Genomic DNA, 18,418 nt, shown 5'->3' with positions numbered 1-18,418 from the left:
AAAAGAATGAAATAATGCCACCTGCAGCAGCAAACATGGATGGATCCAGAAACTGAGTGAATTAAGTCAGAAGGAGAAAGTGAAATATGCTATCACTTCTATGCAGAATCTAAAAACATGATACAAATAAACTTATTTACAAAACAGAAACAGGCTCATAGAGAACTTATGGTTACCAGGGAAGAGTGGTGGAAAGAGACAGCTAGGGAGTTTAGGATTGACACATAAAACAGATAACTAACAAGAATCTACTCTGCTCAATATTATGTAACAACCTAAACAGGAAAGAGTAGCTATATATATAACTGAATCACTCTTCTGTACTCCTGAAACTAATACAACATTTTCAGCCACTATATTCCTATCAATATAAAATAAAAAGTTTAAAAAGACAGAAAACATATAAATTGCAGAATGATAAATAATGGTTCCATCTGTATAATGTTTCAATACATACAAATTAATACATATGGCTTGTGAACACATTTATCATACCATGGACAGTCCTGTCTTTTTTCTTTTTAAAAATATTTTTGACTTTGAACCAATATTGTACCTCTTCTCATAGTTTTAATTTGTATTTCTTGACATTCATTTTCAAATGTTTATTGGGCCTTTGTATTTCTACTTGTGTAAATTTTTTAATTCTTTGCCAAAAAAAATACATTTAGATACAAAAAGGACTGAGAAACATCAAGTTCAGGATGGTGGTTTCTAAGCTGTGGTTCCAAGGTGGCTTCTAAGTTGCAGTTGTAAAGACAGGTAAGTAGAACGCTAACCCAATGTTTGACAAGTAGATTTCAGTAGAGACCAAAGTTATGTTTTCATTTTGAAGCAAATGGGCACATGAACTCTGAGTCCTCTTCTGGCTGTATGAAAGATTTAGAAAGCCATCTTCTTCTAGTTATTGAAAGAATATTTATTTAACAAACAATGAGAAATAATACCTATCAAACTGATTAAAAACTAAAAAAAGAACTGTGCTGGTGAGGACACAGAGACATTTACAATCTCATAGACTGCTGATGGGCATACAATCCAGTAAAGACTTTGAAAATGTGGCTTCTTCATAATATGATTAATTTGGCATCTTTTGTTTGAATAAAAATATAAATGTATGTGAGAGTTACAAATCTGTGTAATAACACAGAAAAAAATTAAAAGAATACACCCTCAAACTGTTCATTTAACTGCTTACCTCTCTCTCTGGAAAAAGATACTGGGTGATGAAAGAGAGACAAGAAAAGGAAATACCAGGGAATGAGGTAAAGAAATTGAAGTTGAGATCAAATCATAAAGGGCCATGGATACTGAGCTTGAGTTTGGACTCTGCCACAAATTCTTCATCTAGGATCTTACACATATCACATGGAGAACACTGATGAAACAGATATGCATGTATCTACATCTGTCTCAGTATAGCAAATCTGTTATCAAGTCTTCAGTTAAACCCTTTCCCAAAAAGCAGATCTCCATTGCCTCTGCTTTTACCTGCCCAATCCTAATGGGTACAAGACTTGCCACCTCTGTTCAGATAGGTTGAGAAATTTATAAACTACTATCACACGATTATATTTGATTTCCAAAGTAACCATCTGTTAAGCAGGCACCCCAGGAGTGTTACTCTCATTAACAGATGAGTTAACTAAGGTTTATGGAAGTTAAATTATCCGCCCAACAGCATGGTGTGAGTCTGACAATAATAACACTAGAGGTAGCAGCAGATAATGTTTATTTAGTACTTACTACTTGTCAGGCACAGTGCTAAATGCTTTTAGCTCTTATCTCATGAAGTCCTTGCAACAATTCTGAGGCAGATTAATGTCCATTTATAGATAAGGAAACTAAGGCTCAAGAGTAATCAAACAACTTGTCAAAGAACACACAGACCATAATCGACTAAGTCACAAGGCTAACACAGTTCCAACTCCAAAACCCATGTCATAACCACTATAAGATTTCAGAATACACCAAAGGGTTATACATAACCACGTAAATAATCAGGATTGACACAGGAATCAAGGAAAATTTTTTAACAAAGCAAGATTTAAAAAAGGAGGAATGCTTTCTATAGTCTGAAGAAATGCTAAATTAAAAAACCCAATACAGAAAATCTAAATATCTTTACAAAATTATTCTCCCTCCATATAGATCACACTAGTAGTTTATTAAGAAATCTGAGCAATTGAGAAATTTCTGAGCAAATGAGAAATTTCTTCCAATAATGTATTATTATACGCCTAAATGCATAATTCATATAACTTTCAACAAGTTCAATTATTTTCTACTGAGTGGTATCTTCCTGAAAAGTATGATAAAAAGAATGTATTTTATAAATTAATTTTAACTCAGTACCTTACAGTTTAACTCTACAACCAATTAGCTCCACTTTTCCATTAATAGAATATATAAATGTTTCAATAACTGACCACTAGAAAGTGATAACACAGCTCAACTTAGAAAAGAGCCTGACTCATACATCTGTGGCCCATGCACTAATTATTAAAAACTAGTACTAACTAGTCCCTTCTAGTAATAGTGTCATAGGATCCAGCAATCCCACTCCTGGGCATGTATCAGGAGAAAACCATTATTCAAAAAGATACACATACCCTGATGTTCACTGCAGCACTATTCACCCTAGTCAGGTCATGAAAACAATTTAAATGTCCATCAACATAGAAGATGTAATATATATTACACAATGGAATATTAGTCATAGAAGAGAATGAAAAATGCCATTTGCAGTGACATGGATAGAACTAGATAGTGAGTGAAGTAAATCAAAGACAAACAGCATATGATACTATCTACATGTGGAACCTTAAAAAAATGTACAAATGAACCTATTTAGAAAACAGAAAGAAAGTCACGGATATAGAAAGCAAACATTTTTACCAAGAGGGAAGTGGGGGAGGGATAAATTGGGAGGTTGGGAGTGACATATACACACTACTGTATATAAAATAGATAACTAAAAAGAGTCTAGTGCATAGCACAGGGACCTCTACTCAATACTCTGTAATGATGTATATGGGAATAGAATCTTAACAGTGAATATATGTGTACATATAATTGATTCACTTTGCTGTACAGTAGAAATTTATAGAGTATTTTAAAGCAACTATACTCCAATACAAAATTTAAAAAGAGTACATGCTTATTTTCTAACTATTTATCTTCTGCCTAGGATAAAGAGAATTATTCCCATAAGTGAGGGGGGGGAACTGGATGTTCAGAGACTTGAGGAGTTCTAGCTATATTAAATTTGACTAGCCTTATAACCTAACTCAGTCTCTATCCTGTATTCTAATGTTAAATGTACATATCTGCTAGCTAATTTCTGATCTAAAGGAATTTAGTTAAAAGTACTATTGAAAAACATAGATTTTTTGCATGAAACAGGATGCTCGGGGCTGGTGCACTGGGATGACCCAGAGGGATGGTATGCGGAGGGATGTGGGAGGGGGGTTCAGGATGGGGAACACGTGTATACCTGTGGCGGATTCATGTTGATGTATGGCAAAACCAATACAATGTTGTAAAGTAAAAAAAAAAAAGAAAAACATAGATTTTAAAGGGGGAAACTATTGTACTTGAAGGATTCAAAGAGAATTCTTTGAGAATTTATACAAATTCACTGCTACCTAAAAACAAACAGGAGGAGGGACTCAGTGGCAAAAACAGTAGATCAACTGTAAAGAGTCTTCAAGGACAAAAAAATATGACCAAGAATTAATACTGAGTTCTAACAATATAGTTCAGTATAAAAACAGGTAAATATTATTAAACATGTAAGAACTGAAGGATTATTGTTCCTATAAATTGCTCTTGAAGAAAATCCAAAAGATAAACAGAAAAACTATGACCTCCTGGGCCTCAGTGCCACCCACCAGTGGGCTAACACCAAGTCTGGGACCCTGAGGCCCCACAATCAGAGACTCCAGGATCCAGCTCTACCTACCAGGAAGCTGGCACTAGGACTCAGGCTTACCCACTGTTGGACAGCACAAGCCCCAAGATCCTCTGGGCCTCAGCCCCACTCACCAGTGGGCCAACATCAGTTCCAGAACTATTGTGGCCCCACAGCCAGTCTGTAAAGATTCAGCCCACCCACTGGCAGGCCAGCACCACCACAGGACTCCTCTGTCCATGGAGCCAAATGTGCCAGCACCCAGCCTTACCTACCAGCTGCCAGTAGCCTCCACAAAAAGTGGGGCCTGGCAACCAACCAGGCCAGTCACATCTCAGTGTACCCACAGAAGGTAGCCCACCACAATACAAAGGCCAAAAGAACTCACACAGAGGACATTTTTGGAACTTAAATCTCTGGTGACTACAGCGGAGTGTGCTATGGGGACCTATAAGACATTTTCTATATAACGCCACTATTCCAAGATCAGGAAATGTAACCAACCTATTGAATAAACAGACATAAAAGCAGGAATCTGGGATTCCCTGGTGGCTCAGTGGTAAAGAGTCTGCCTGCAATGCAGGAGATACAGGAGAAACAGGTTCGATGGCCCCCGTCAGGAAGATCCCCTGGAGAAGGAAATGGCAACTCACTCCAGTATTCCTGCCAGGACAATCCCATGGACAGAGGAGCCTGACAGGCTACAGTCCATGGGGTCACAAAGAGTCAGAGACGATTGAGCACAAAAACAGGCAAAATGAGGGGGAACATGTTAAAACCCCAGAAGAACTAAGTGGAGATAAGGAATCTACCCGATCAAGAGTACAAGGTAATGATCTTAGAGATGCTCAAAGAACTTGGGAGAAGAAGGAATAAACACAGTGAGATTTAACAAAGAGTTAGAAAATATGAAGAGCAACCAAACAGAGATGAAGAATACCATAAATGAAATAAATACATTAGAAGGAAACAACAGCAGATTAGATGATGAAAAGGAAAAAAGGAGTGAGCTAAAAACAATAACGGAAATCACTACAGCTGAAAAGAAAAAAGAATAAAAAGAAATACTGACAGTCTAAGAAACCTCTAGGACAACATCAGCATACTAACATTCATATACAGAGATCCCAGAAATGTGTATGGGGTGGGGTGGCGGGGGGATGGGAGGGACAAAGAGAACATATCTGAGGACAAAACAGTTGGATACTTCCCTAACCTAGGGAAGGAAATAAGATACCCACATCCAGAAAGCACAGAATTCCAAACAGGATCACTCAAAAGAGGACCACATCAAAGATACATGGTAATTAAAATAGCAAAAGAGATAAAGGGAGAATATTAAAAGTAGCAAGGGGAAAGCAACAAGTTATATACATAAAACTACCAGCTGTTTTTCAGCAGAAACTCCACAGACCAGAAGAGAAAGAAAGGCATGATATATTTTTAAAAATGAAAGAAAAAAAATCTACAATCAAGAATACTCTCCTGAGCAAGGCTTTCATTCAGATTTGGAGGAAAGAGCAAAAGTTTTACAGACTAGCAAAACCTAAGAGTTCAACACCACAACCAGTTTTATAAGAAATGTTAAAAAGAGACAACTAGAAATATGAAAATTACAAAAGGAAAAGTCTCATTGGTAAAGGAAAATATATAACAGACTGATAAACCTTATCAATTCACTTCAGTTCAGCTGCTCAGTTGTGTCCGACTCTTTTCGACCCCATGAATCGCAGCACACCAGGCCTCCCTGTCCATCACCAATTCCCGGAGTTTACTCAAACTCATGTCCATCGAGTCGGTGATGCCATCCAGCCTCTGACATCCCCTTCTCCTCCTGCCCCCAATCCCTCCCAGTATCAGAGTCTTTTCCAATGAGTCATCTCTTCGCATGAGGTGGCCAAAGAACTGGAGTTTCAGCTTTAGCATCAGTCCTTCCAAAGAACACCCAGGACTGATCTCCCTTAGGATGGACTGCTTGGATCTCCTTGAAGTCCAAGGGACTCTCAAGAGTCTTCTCCAACACCACAGTTCAAAACCATCAATTCTTTGGCACTCAGCTTTCTTCACAGTCCAACTCTCACATCCATATATGACCACTGGAAAAACCATAGCCTTGACTAGACGGACTTTTGTTGGCAAAGTAATGTCTCTGCTTTTGAATATGCTATCTAGGTTGGTCATAACTTTCCTTCCAAGGAGTAAGCATCTTTTAATTTCATGGCTTCAATCACCATCTGCAGTGATTCTGGAGCCCAGAAAAATAAAGTCGGACAGTCTTTCCACTGTTTCCCCATCTATTTGCCATGAAGTGATGGGACCAGATGCCACGATCTTCGTTTTCTGAATGCTGCGCTTTAGGCCGACTTCTTCACTCTCCTCTTTCAATTTCATCAAGACGCTCTTTAGTTCCTCTTCACTTTCTGCCGTAAGGGTGGTGTCATCTGCATATCTGAGGTTATTGATATTTCTCCAGGCAATCTTGATTCCAGCTTGTGCTTCTTCCACCCCAGTGTTTCTCATGATGTACTCTGCATATAAGTTAAATAAGCAGGGTGACAATATACAGCCTTGGACGTACTCCTTTTCCTATTTGGAACCAGTCTGTTGTTCCGTGTCCAGTTCTAACTGTTGCTTCCTGGCCTGCATATAGGTTTCTCAAGAGGCAGGTCAGGTGGTCTGGTATTCCCATCTCTTTCAGAATTTTCCACAGTTTAAAAAACAAAAGTAGTAAATATAATCTGCTACAGTTTGGCTGGGAAGTTCTGAGTCATCCACCACAGTCCCCAGACATTGCTCCTTTGGATTTCTATTAATTTAGACCTTTACAAATTCTCTTAATGGAAAAAACTTTAATTTCCTGGAAGACTGTAAAAGGCACTGTAAAATAGTTCTTTGCTCAAGAAGATAAAAAGTTTTGGGAAGATGGAATTATGAAGTTGCCTGAAAAAAGGCAGCAGGTAGGGGAACAAAATCGTGAATATGTTGTTCTATAAAGTTCTTGGTGAAAATGAAAAATATATCATTTACTTAAAAACTAAAAACAACTTTTTAGCCAACCCAATATATAGAGAACATTCCATCCATGAGTAGCAGAATAAGCATTCTTTTCAAGCACATATGGAACATTCTCCAGGATAGACTATAAGCTAGGCCACACAAAAAAGTCAGTAAATTTAGGAAGACTAAAATTATATCAAGCCACTTTTACAATCACAAGGCTGTGAGAATAGAAATCAACAAGGGGAAAAAACTACAAAAATACGTGAAGGCTGAACACACTAAACATCAGTGGATTACTGAAAAAAATCAAGGCAAATTTTTTTAAAAAAGAAAAGAAACAGATAAATGAAAATACACTGAACCAACATCTATGGGACATAGAAAATGCACTAAGAGGGAAACAGTGATAGAAGTGTATCTCAGACTGCAGTAAGAATCTCAAACAACCTAACCTTACACTTGAAGGAATTAGAAAAAGAAGAAATAACAAAGCCCATTGTCTGGTGGCTCAGAAATGGTAAAGAATCTGCCTGCAATGCATGAGACCCAGGTTCAATCCCTGGGTCAGGAAGATCCCCTGGAGAAGGGAATGGCAACCCACTCCAGTATTCTTGCCTCAAGAATCCCATGGACAGGCAAGCCTGGCTGGCTACAGTCCATGGGGTTCCAAAGAGTCAGACATAACTGAACAATTAATACATATTTACTTACTTAATGTCAGCAGAAGCCAAGAAATCATAAAGATCAGAGCAAAAATACATGAAACAGAAACTAAAAAGCAAAAAAAAAAAAAAAAAGGCAGTGGAAAAGATCAATGAAACTAAAAGTGAGTTCTTTGAAGAGATAAACAAAGTTGCTAAACCTTTAAGCAGACTCATCAGAGAGGGCCCAAATAAAATAAAAAATGGAAAAGACGTTATAACCAACACCACAAAAACAAATGATCACAAGAGATTACTATGAACAATCATATGGTAATAAAATGGACAACACAGGAAAAAAAGGACAAATTCCTAGAAACGTACAATCTCTCACAACTGAACCAGGGAGAAACAGAAAATATGAACAGACTAATTATCAGGAATGATATCAAATCAGTAATCAAAAAATTCTCAGCCAACAAAAGTCCAGAATCAGACAGCTTCATAGATGAATATTACCAAATATTAGAGCTTCCCTGGTGGCTCAAATGGTAAAGAATCACCTGCACTGCAGGAGACCCAGGTTCAAGCCCTGGGTTGAGAAGATCTCCTGCAGAAGGGAATGGCTACCTACTCTAGTATTCTTGCCTGGAGAATTCCATGGACAGGGGAGCCTGGTGGGCTACAGTTTATGGGGTCAAAAAGAGTCAGAGACGACCAGTGACTAATACTTTCACTTTCACAATACTTTATGCCGTTTTATACCTTTAAGTATACCTCAATAGTTATAGTTTCATCTGTATCTTAATCTCTTTGGTATAAAAGATGAGGAAATAAGCATAAAGCTATAATAAACACAGATGAACAAAACACACGCATTAAAGGAAAAAGTCTGATATTAGATCACAGAATAAAATAAAACTGTGCATACTAGTTCACCCTCATCCTGCCCAAATGTGAAAGGATGAAAATGAAATACATGCAGATTCTGTATGTTCAAAATGACACAGGGATTATATCAGCACAAGGATATTCACCGTAGAACTATATGTAAACAATAATATATTCAAATAACCTAAATGCCCATCACCAAGGCCATGGTTATATACATTATTTTTTATTCAATGAAATACTTTGTAATTACGAAAAAGAATGGTCAACAACCATGTACTGGTAGAACACAATTGAGACAGTAAAGCTTTCTGGGTAATAGAACTCCGTAGACAGACTGCTGGAATTCAATTTCCAGTTTCCAGTTCCCCAACTACCTAGCATTTTACTTAAAGTGTCTATGCCTCAGTTAATCTCTTTGTAAGAGGAGGATAAAATAATACTACATACCTCTCAAGATGTGGCATGAAGACTGTAATGAAGAGTAGTAATAAGTACTAAAATGCTTGTTAAAACAGGCTCTAGAACATACAAAGCACTGCAAAAATATTATATTAATTATAAATAAGTGAGAAAAACCCAAGTGTAGAACAGCATATTGTGCTATTTATGGGAAAATATATCTATAAATATATGCTTATATGTACAAAATACAGAGGTACACACAAAACTGATAGTGGTTTTGTAGGAAAGAAAACTAGGCAGAAGTCTCAGAGTAGGAGAAATATTTGCTGCATATGTCTGTATCTTTTGGACTCTGTATCATAAGCATATATTGACCAGACAGAAATCAGTACTTTAAATTACCCTTAAAAATCTTAAGGAATCTAAGATAACTGAACACAGTGCCATTTTTTTAATTAGTTCTTTGACCACTATGCCTAAGGTACATTTACTCAGATCAAAGGTTACAAACAGCAAACTCTCAGAGACAAATGTACTTCTTCAAAGTATCTATGAAAGCTCAGATATTTAATATGTTACTGTATAATATACAAAAGGAATTTATCTTTAGAGACAACATTACAAATACAAATGTCAAAAAAGTGTTCAAAGAAATGTGCATATAAATAACAAACATTAGAAATAACTTACACGCACATCAACAGTGTCAATAAATTACGGTGCCACATGATAGAGAATCATTCAGACATTTAAAATGATAAGCATACACACAAAAATTTAGGTATAAAATTACAATTTTGCACATAAATGATAAACAGTAAATTATGGACTCTTCAAAGTTCCCTGGACTGCAAGATCAAACCAGTCAATCCTAAAGGAAATCAACCCTGAACATTCATTGGAAGGCCTGTTGTTGTAGCTCCAATACTTTGTCCACCTGATGCAAAGAGCCAACTGCAAAAGATCTGGATGCTGGGAAAGACTGAAGGCAAAAGGAGAAAGGGGCAGTGAAAACAAGATGGTTAGATAGCATCACTGACTCAAACAGACATGAATTTGAGCAAACTCTGGGAGACAGTGAAGGACACATGGGGTCAGAAAAGAGTCAGACACAACTTAGCAACTGAACAACACCAACAACAAACTATGGACTCTTTCTACACAAGAACACAGATATCCTTCATTCCTTTTCATTGTTATAAGTTGTGGTATGACTACACCATAATTTACTTAATCATTTTCTTATCAACTGACATTTAGGTTATTTCTATTTGCCTTCTGGGGTGGGTGGGTAGCACAAATAATGCTTCACTGAACATAAATCTTTATATTCAGGAACCAGTATTTCCATAAGGCAGGGTCCTGAAAGCAGAACTGTTCGGACAAAACTAAAGTGCATTTGAAATATGTATGCTAGTGTTAGCTGCTCAGTCATGTCCAACTCTTTGCAACCCTCTGGGACCATAGCCCACCAGGCTCTTCTGTCCATAGACTTTTTTTCAGCAAGAATACTAGAGTGGGTTGCTATTCCCTTCTCCAGGGGATCTTCCCAATCCAAGAACTGAACCCTGGTATCCTGCACTGCAGACAGATTCTTTACCGGCTGAGCCACCAGGGAAGCACTAAAATATGTATAAGTAGTTCTAAACCATCTTCTTCCAAAGAGAATGCATAAATCTACACTCTTTCAATCTTGACAATCATTATTCTTTCTCATTTTTATCAATCTGATGTATGAAAAATGACATATTATCTAATCTGTATTTCTTTGATTAGTGACAGTGAAGAAATCTTTCCATTCTTCCACTGTTTGTGGTATTCAGGCAAAATACAGACTATAGCTACATTATGTATAATACTCCTCATGGTTTTAATTTTTCTTAATTTGCCAATATTTAATCATTGGAGGAGAAGGAAATGGCAACCCACTCCAGTATTCTTGCCTGGAGAATCCCAGGGACGGAGAAGCCTGGTGGGCTGCCGTCTATAGGGTCACACAGAGTCGGACACGACTGGAGTGACTTAGCAGCAGTAGCGATCACTGGAAGTTTCACATACAAATTCAGATTACTACTTCTCATTTTAAAAAAAATTTTAAATGTGGGTATCACTGGGTCAACATTTATTAATGACAAAAACCAACTAGTGGTGAACCGAAGTTGTGCCCACACAGTGCTCTCCAACTCAACAATCTCATATATAATCCCTACTGAGTTCACTCATTTATGTTACCTGCCTGATCTCTTGCAGGAATTTAAGTTTAGCATTCCACTACTATTGATTACTTGACTATATACTAGTTATGAGAATTCTTCCTATGAAGGATATATATGTGTGTGTGTGCACTATAGGTAATTATATATATAAAGTATTTCTTGTCTCAATTTTTTAACTTAATGATATTGTTCATATACATATATGTATAAATCGTAAAGTCTCAAATGATAGCAATGTTTATCCTTGGTTATAAGAATGGCTTTCATTTTTATTTATCTTTGTATCATTTTTTAAAATATATACAAGAAGAATTCCCTCCTTTTATAATCAGTGAGAGGGGAAAGAAAAAGCTATGTTCATTTTGAAACAGAGAATGATAGTTTGGTTATGTTCACTTTTAAACTGACAAAGAAAACTCTAACATACAATACCAGAGGAGGGTGACATAATAATCAAACCCATTTAAATTAGTCCACAATAGTTCATGAGGAACCAAATATAGCCAATACTTCAGATCTGAACTGTAATGTACACTGCTCTTACAAGAGATATTCAAAAGTGCCTTGAGTGATCTGATTCATATTGAAGTTATAAAACCAAATTTCTGAATACTGGCAGTTCAGAAACCAGCTTTTTCTTCAATTATGAATATTTCAATTTTTATAAATATAAAAACTATAGTTTCATTCAGTCAACATTTAAAATATACTAAATGCCATGAACTGCACAAGGTGCCAAGTATGCAACCATAATAAAGCATATTATCCTTACCTGTAAGCTAACAAACAAGTGTAAAGGCAAAACCAGTGTGGTAAGAGTTGTTGAAGCACAAAGGCACTTATGAGCCTTGGAAAGGCTTCTTAAAGAGACAACATCTAAGAAGAGATCAACTATAAGAGTGGGAGAGGGCCAGGAATCCTAAAGTCATACTGACTCCTCTCTCTCCTTCATCTTTCATATCCTAACAATCACTAAATCCTACTCGTTCTTCCCATAAAATTACTCCTAACTCTTCAACTTCTCTTTATTGTCAGTGCCACTACCCTGACCCAGGTACACTGAACATTCTCCTGTAATAGCTTTGTAACTGGTCTCAAGCATCCACTCCCAACCTTATTCTTATTCTAATCACTACATTGTAATTAAAGTAATCTTTCAAATACTCAGGGATTTCCCGGTGGTTCAGATGGTAAAGAGTCTGCCCGCGATGTGGGAGACCCAGGTTCCATCCCTGGGTCAGGAAGATTTACTGGAGAAGGAAAGGCAACCCACTCCAGTATTCTTCCCATGGATGAAGGAACCCGGCAAGCTATAGTCCATGGGGTCGCAAAGAGTTGAACACGACTGAGTGACTTCACTTTCTTTCTTTCTTTTCAAATACTCAAATCTAATCAACCAACTGTCCAAATTAAAACACCTGGATGGGAAAGGCGGTGGTCCCACAAACATAGCCCTCAAGATAAAATCCAAAATTCTTAGCAATAATTCTCAAGCCTTTCATGATCTGGCCCCTGACTTCAGCCACAACTCCCAACATTCCCCACCTTGTGTTCTGGTCACATACACTTCTTTCCAATCCCCCAAGTTCTGCTAGCTCTTGTCCCTAAGACTTTACAGGAGCTATTTCATTTGATCATAAACCAGCATAAAATGATCTCAGTTCGTTTCCAAGGCAAACCATTCATATTATAGTAATACAAGTCTATGCCCCAACCACTATGCCAAAGATGAATTGGAACGGTTCTATGAAGACCTACAAGATCTTCTAGAACTAAAACCAAAAAAAAAAAAAAGTGTCCTTTTCATCATGGGGACTAGAATGCAAAAGTAGGAAGTCAAGAGATACCTGGACTAACAGGCAAGTTTGGCTTTGGCATATAAAATGAAGCAGGGCAATGACTAACAGAGTTTTGCCAAGATAACGCATTGGTCATCGCAAACATGCTCTTCCAACAACACAATAGACAACTCTACACACGGACATCACCAGATGGTCAATACCAAAATCAGATGGATTATATTCTTTGCTGCTGAAGATGGAGAAGCTCCAAACAGTCAGCACAAAAAAATACCAGGAGCTGACTGTGGCTCAGATCATGAACTCCTTCTTGCAAAAAACAGGCTTAAATTGAAGAAAGTAAGGGAAACCACCAGGCCATTCAGGTATGACGTAAATCAAATCCCTTATGATTACACAGTGGAAGTGACAAACAGATTCAAATAGATTACATTTGATAGAATGCCTGAAGAACTACAGAAGTTTGTGACACTCTAAAGGAGGCAGTGATCAAACCATCCCCAAGAAGAAATGCAAAAAGGCAAAATGGCTGTCTGAGGAGGCCTTACAAATAGCTGAAAAAGGAAGAGAAGCAAAAGGCAAGTGAAGAGGAAAGATATACCCATCTGAATGCAAAGTTCCAAAGAATAGCAAGGAGAGATAAGAAAGCCTTCTTACATGAACTATGCAAAGAAACAGAGGAAAATAATAGAATGGAAAAGTCTAGAGATTTCATCAAGAAAATCAAAGATACCAAGGGAACATTTCATGCAAAGATGGGCACAATAAAGGATAGAAACGGTATGGACCTAATAGAAGATATTACAAAGAGGTGGCAGAACTGTACAACAAAGGTCTTAATGACCCGATAACCATCATGGTATGGTCACTCATCTAGAGCCAGACATCCTGGAGTGGGCCTTAGGAAGCATTACTATGAACAACACTAGTGGAGATGATGGAATTCAAGCTGAGCTATTTCAAATCCTAAAAAACAATGCTGTTAAAATGCTGCACTCAATATGCCAGCAAATGTGGAAAACTCAGCAGTGGTCACAGGACTGGAAAAGGTTACTACAATGCCAAAGAATGTTCAAACTACCTCACAATTGCACTCACTTCACATGCTAGCAAAGTCATGCTCAAAATCCTTCAAGCTAAGCTTCAACAGTACATGAACAGAGAATTTTGCAGATGTACAAGCTGGATTTAGAAAAGGCAGAGGAACCAGAGATCACACTGCCAACATCTGTAGAATCATAAAAAAAGCAAGAGAATTCCAGAAAAACTTCTACTTCTGTTCCATGGACTATGCTAAAGCCTTTGACTGTGTGGATCACAACAAATTGTGGAAAATTCTGAAAGAGATGGGAATACCAGACCACCTGACCTGCCTCCTGCAAAACCTGTATGCAGTTCAAAAAGCAACAGTCAGAATTAGACATGGAAAAATGGACTAGTTCAAAATTGGGAAAGGAGTATGTAAGGGCTGTATATTGTCACTCTGCTTATTAACTTATATGCAGAGTACATCATGGAAAATGCTTGGCTGGAGGAAGCGCAAGCAAGCTGGAATAAAGATTGCCAGGAGAACTATCAATAACCTCAGATATGCAGATGACACCACCCTTATGGCACAAAGCAAAGAACTAAAGAGCCTCTTGATGAAAGCAAAAGAGGAGAGTAAAAAAGCTGGCTTACAACTCAACATTCAAAAAACTAAGATCATGGCATCTGGTGCCATCAGTTCATGGCAAATAGATGGGGAAACAATGGAAACAGTGACAGACTTTATTTTCTTGGGCTCCAAAATCATTGTGGATGGTGACAGCAGCCATGAAACTAAAAGATACTTGCTCTTTGGAAGAAAAACTATGATAAACCTAGACAGTATATTTATAAAGTATAAAATATTTTATATATTTTATTTATCAGTATATTTATATTCATCACTTTGCTGACAAAAGTCCTTCTAGTCAAACCTATGGTTTCTCCAGTACTCATGTAGAGATGTGAGAGTTGGACCATAAAGAACGCTGAGCGGTGAAGAATTGAGGCTTTCAAACTGTCATTTTGGAGAAGACTCTTGAAGAGTGCCTTGGACAGCAAGGAGACCAAATCAGTCCATCCTAAAGGAAATCAGTCCTGAATATGGTTTGCAAGGATTGATGCTGAAGCTCCAATGCTTTGGCCACCTGATGCGAGGAGCTGACTCACTGGAAAAGACCCTGATGCTGGTTAAGACTGAGGGCAGGAGAAGGGGGTGACAGAGGATGAGATGGATGGATGTCATCTTCTACTCAACGAACATGAGGTTGAGCAAACTCAGGGAGATAGCGAAGGACAGGGAAGCCTGGTGTGCTATACAGTCCATGGGGCTGCAAAGAGTCGGACATGACTGAGCAACTGAACAACAACAGAAACAGGTTTACAGTTCTTCACTGAGCTAGCTCCATGCACCCTTCAGATCTCAGTTGAAAGATCAGGGGAGTCCTTCCTGACTACTCAAAAGCATTTCTGAATACTGTCTCCCCTCTCTGTGCTCCCACTTAAAACTTCCCCTATCAGAGTATTTTTCACACTGTATCATACTTGTCAGATTAGCTATTTCACTCCCTCATTTAAAGCAGTGGGAAAACAGGGAGCTTACTGTCTTTTTCAGTTTTATTCCAATAGTTATAAAATAATACCTAACAGTTTAATTTATTGAAAGAATTGTTGAGTATTTGTTAACTTGGGCTTTATCTACCCTACTAAATAGCAGCCTTCCTACAGTTTTACTCTAAAGTACTTTACAACTTCAAAAGTACTATGAACTTTTTATTAAGCACACAATAAGCATGTAGTAAACACTTGCTGAAACCAGTTGAATAAGCAAAGACAAAAATCTTGTCTCATTGCATATTCCCCTATACTCAACTTAAATCACTCAGATTTTTTAATGAATAACTAAAATGACAAGATTTCAACTATTTTCCTTTGTTTATAAAGATCTGAAATGCTCCTTATATTCTTTTACTAGTTGAAAGAAATAAACTGCTTTCCCCTCCAAATCACATAAAGCTATGTATTTTTGTAATTCTAGTTAAAAACGGAATCTTCAAAACTGGAAGACCAAAGATTGAGAAAGTACCCAAAATTAACATGTTCAAAGGAACGTTACTGTTCAGAGAGAAATGGAAAAACACTGCCTTAAGCAGCATGAATGAACACGATGCAAGAATTAATTTTTATGTAGGCTAAAGAAATAGCTGTAATAAATTGTTCTATATTAGCCCATGTTAATTAGAATCAAGGCAAGAGTGCACAACTCATAGCATCTCTAAATTCATTTTCGCCCCTTTTCTAAAGAGGCAAGGTGCAATAGTTTGGACTAACATGCACGGAAACTAAATTTTATACAGTAACAAATACATGAGAGTTTTTCAAGAAATCTGGTATTCCTTCTTATGGGAAAGCACAGATTTATTATGTAATTTGATTCTGAGCAAACAAAAGTTTTGAGCAAAGAACTGAAAATCTGTTTACTCAACCTAAAAGTCAAGCCATAATTGAGATCACAGCTCTCTTGTACAACACTTCACTATATACATAAATTGTAAGATTCTCCAGCAAAATAAAAGGAAGACGTGGGATAGGGGGAATTTAAATGTCTCAATATAACTAAGATATAATAATAAATGTCATATTTTGATCAAACTTAATCTGAAAAGTTCTTAGGCCACAGAGTCTTAAAAAAAAAAAAAAAAAAGATTTGTGAATATTTGCTTTAACAGCCTTTCTTTCCCAGGAACTCAAAACATGTCACACAGAACCTAAGTATTCTCAAAGGACACTTATTCTTTAACATAGGCTAACTGGCAATAACTCAAAAAGTTGGTTACCTAGTTATCAGTGTAAAGCAAACGAGATAAAATGTAATTGCTATCTTAGGTTATATGCACTAAGGTGACTACAATACTTTAGAAGTATTTTCAACTTAGAATTTGATTTTCAGTACTTTTAAGCTAAAAATTAATCTCATTTAATTGCTTTTTGTGTGTATAAACCCACACATTTCTTCACTAGATCTTATCTGATCATAAAGTCTGTCCATTACTCATTCTATAAACTATCAGAAACTGTCAGGAAAAAAATATAAACAAAAATAAATTTACCACACACAGCAAGATTAAAGGAGTGTGGTCTCAAGGCAGGTATATTACATTTAAGAGTCAGTATTTAATAAGTTGCCTTTATTATAAAACAAAGTTTTTCTCATATTCCTATAGTTCACTTTTTAGACTATTCAGATGAAGACCAGTATGCTCAGTTATTTATCTATTCATCCTAACAGCTGTTAAAACAGGATTTACATTTGGGGGCCTTAATAATATAATCTCATTATCTCTGTATTACATTTTAAAAAATACCCCAAAGCAAAAGTCTTCCTCATACAAGATCACAAGAAAAACATGGAACAGTCAAGCCCAATTTAACTTAAGGTTAATAAAGATTTTCTCCCATAAGAACCTACTCTAAATATGGAAAGGCAGCCCGGGCTTACAGATTTGAATATATATTAAAAAAAATTTTTTTTTTTGCAATTTAACATATTAAATCTAACCAGTTCCCAACTGGTTAGATGTACTATTTACTACTGTGTGACTATAACTGCAAAATATGAGTCCCACATAGTTTACAGAAGCTTTAATGTAAAAAATTCTTACATCATAAAAATGTAAATCATTTAGTAATTTGCAGGTAGCAATTGATTTATTATTTAAATTATGCCAGAAAAAAAAACATTGTTTGGCCATACTTAATTTCAATTACTCTCAGAAGCAACTCAAATATTATCAAACAGTTAGTTATAAAAGCTGGGTAATGATATGGTCAGAAAAAAGATGTGTCAATTAAGAAATTATTTTTACACATGATCTACCTTTGTGGATTATTCATTTTCAAAGAATTTGAAATCCCTGGTGGCTCACCTGGTAAAGAATCTGCCTGCAATGCAGGAGACCCTGGTTTAAATCTTGGGTTGGGAAGATCCCCTGGAGAAGGGATAGGTTACAACTTCAATTATATGAAACTTAATTTTAACTTTCTTTGATAAAACAAAAATCTTCAAGATCTTACTACAGGGTCATTATAAAAGTATCAATTAGCATAATATGTGTGTGTGTGTGTGTGTGTGTGTGTTTGTAAATATCAGGTATAAGTGAGCTCCAATTGAAAAGAGGCCAGATAAGTTTATTTTTGCATGTAGATAATTAGTCATGCATTAAAGCATTACTCACAGAGCTAACTCTAAATTACATAGCTGACTTTAAAGGCAAATTTATTAAGTCCTTCCTTTCTCATATCACAAAATCTTTAAACTGAAACATTTAACTCTAAAATCCATTTGTCTGATAATAATAACTAGCATAGATCAACTCAGTACCTTTTTTAATTAACAAAATAAGCTGGTAAAAAGTATGTTTTATAAAATGCCTTGACAGTACACTATCCTGAATAATGGATATAAACTAGTTTCATACTTTACAGTTAGTTTCTAATCAGTTTCAGTATCTGTTTCTCACAGTCTGA

General features: G+C 36.6%; 1 protein-coding gene across 4 annotated transcripts in view; it reads right to left on the bottom strand.

Moving 5' to 3' along the window:
• SHOC2 (SHOC2 leucine rich repeat scaffold protein) overlaps nucleotides 1-18,418 on the bottom strand; it is an 85,088-nt gene that overhangs the window by 57,813 nt on the left and 8,857 nt on the right. Inside the window, exon 1 of one of the 4 annotated variants that reach the window (XM_040254420.1) lies at nucleotides 780-863. The exons of the other annotated variants lie outside the window; for them this stretch is intronic. The gene's annotated coding sequence lies outside the window, so the exon portion shown is untranslated. Of the gene's footprint in view, nucleotides 1-779; nucleotides 864-18,418 lie in introns of those variants that run through there. 4 annotated transcript variants of the gene reach the window in all.

The sequence above is a fragment of the Oryx dammah genome, unplaced genomic scaffold (genome assembly GCF_014754425.2).
Source record: "Oryx dammah isolate SB20612 unplaced genomic scaffold, SCBI_Odam_1.1 HiC_scaffold_14, whole genome shotgun sequence".
Classification (NCBI taxonomy): Eukaryota; Metazoa; Chordata; class Mammalia; order Artiodactyla; family Bovidae; genus Oryx; species Oryx dammah.
Note: the sequence above shows the minus strand (reverse complement) of the source record. Positions and strands in the feature narration are given on the sequence as shown.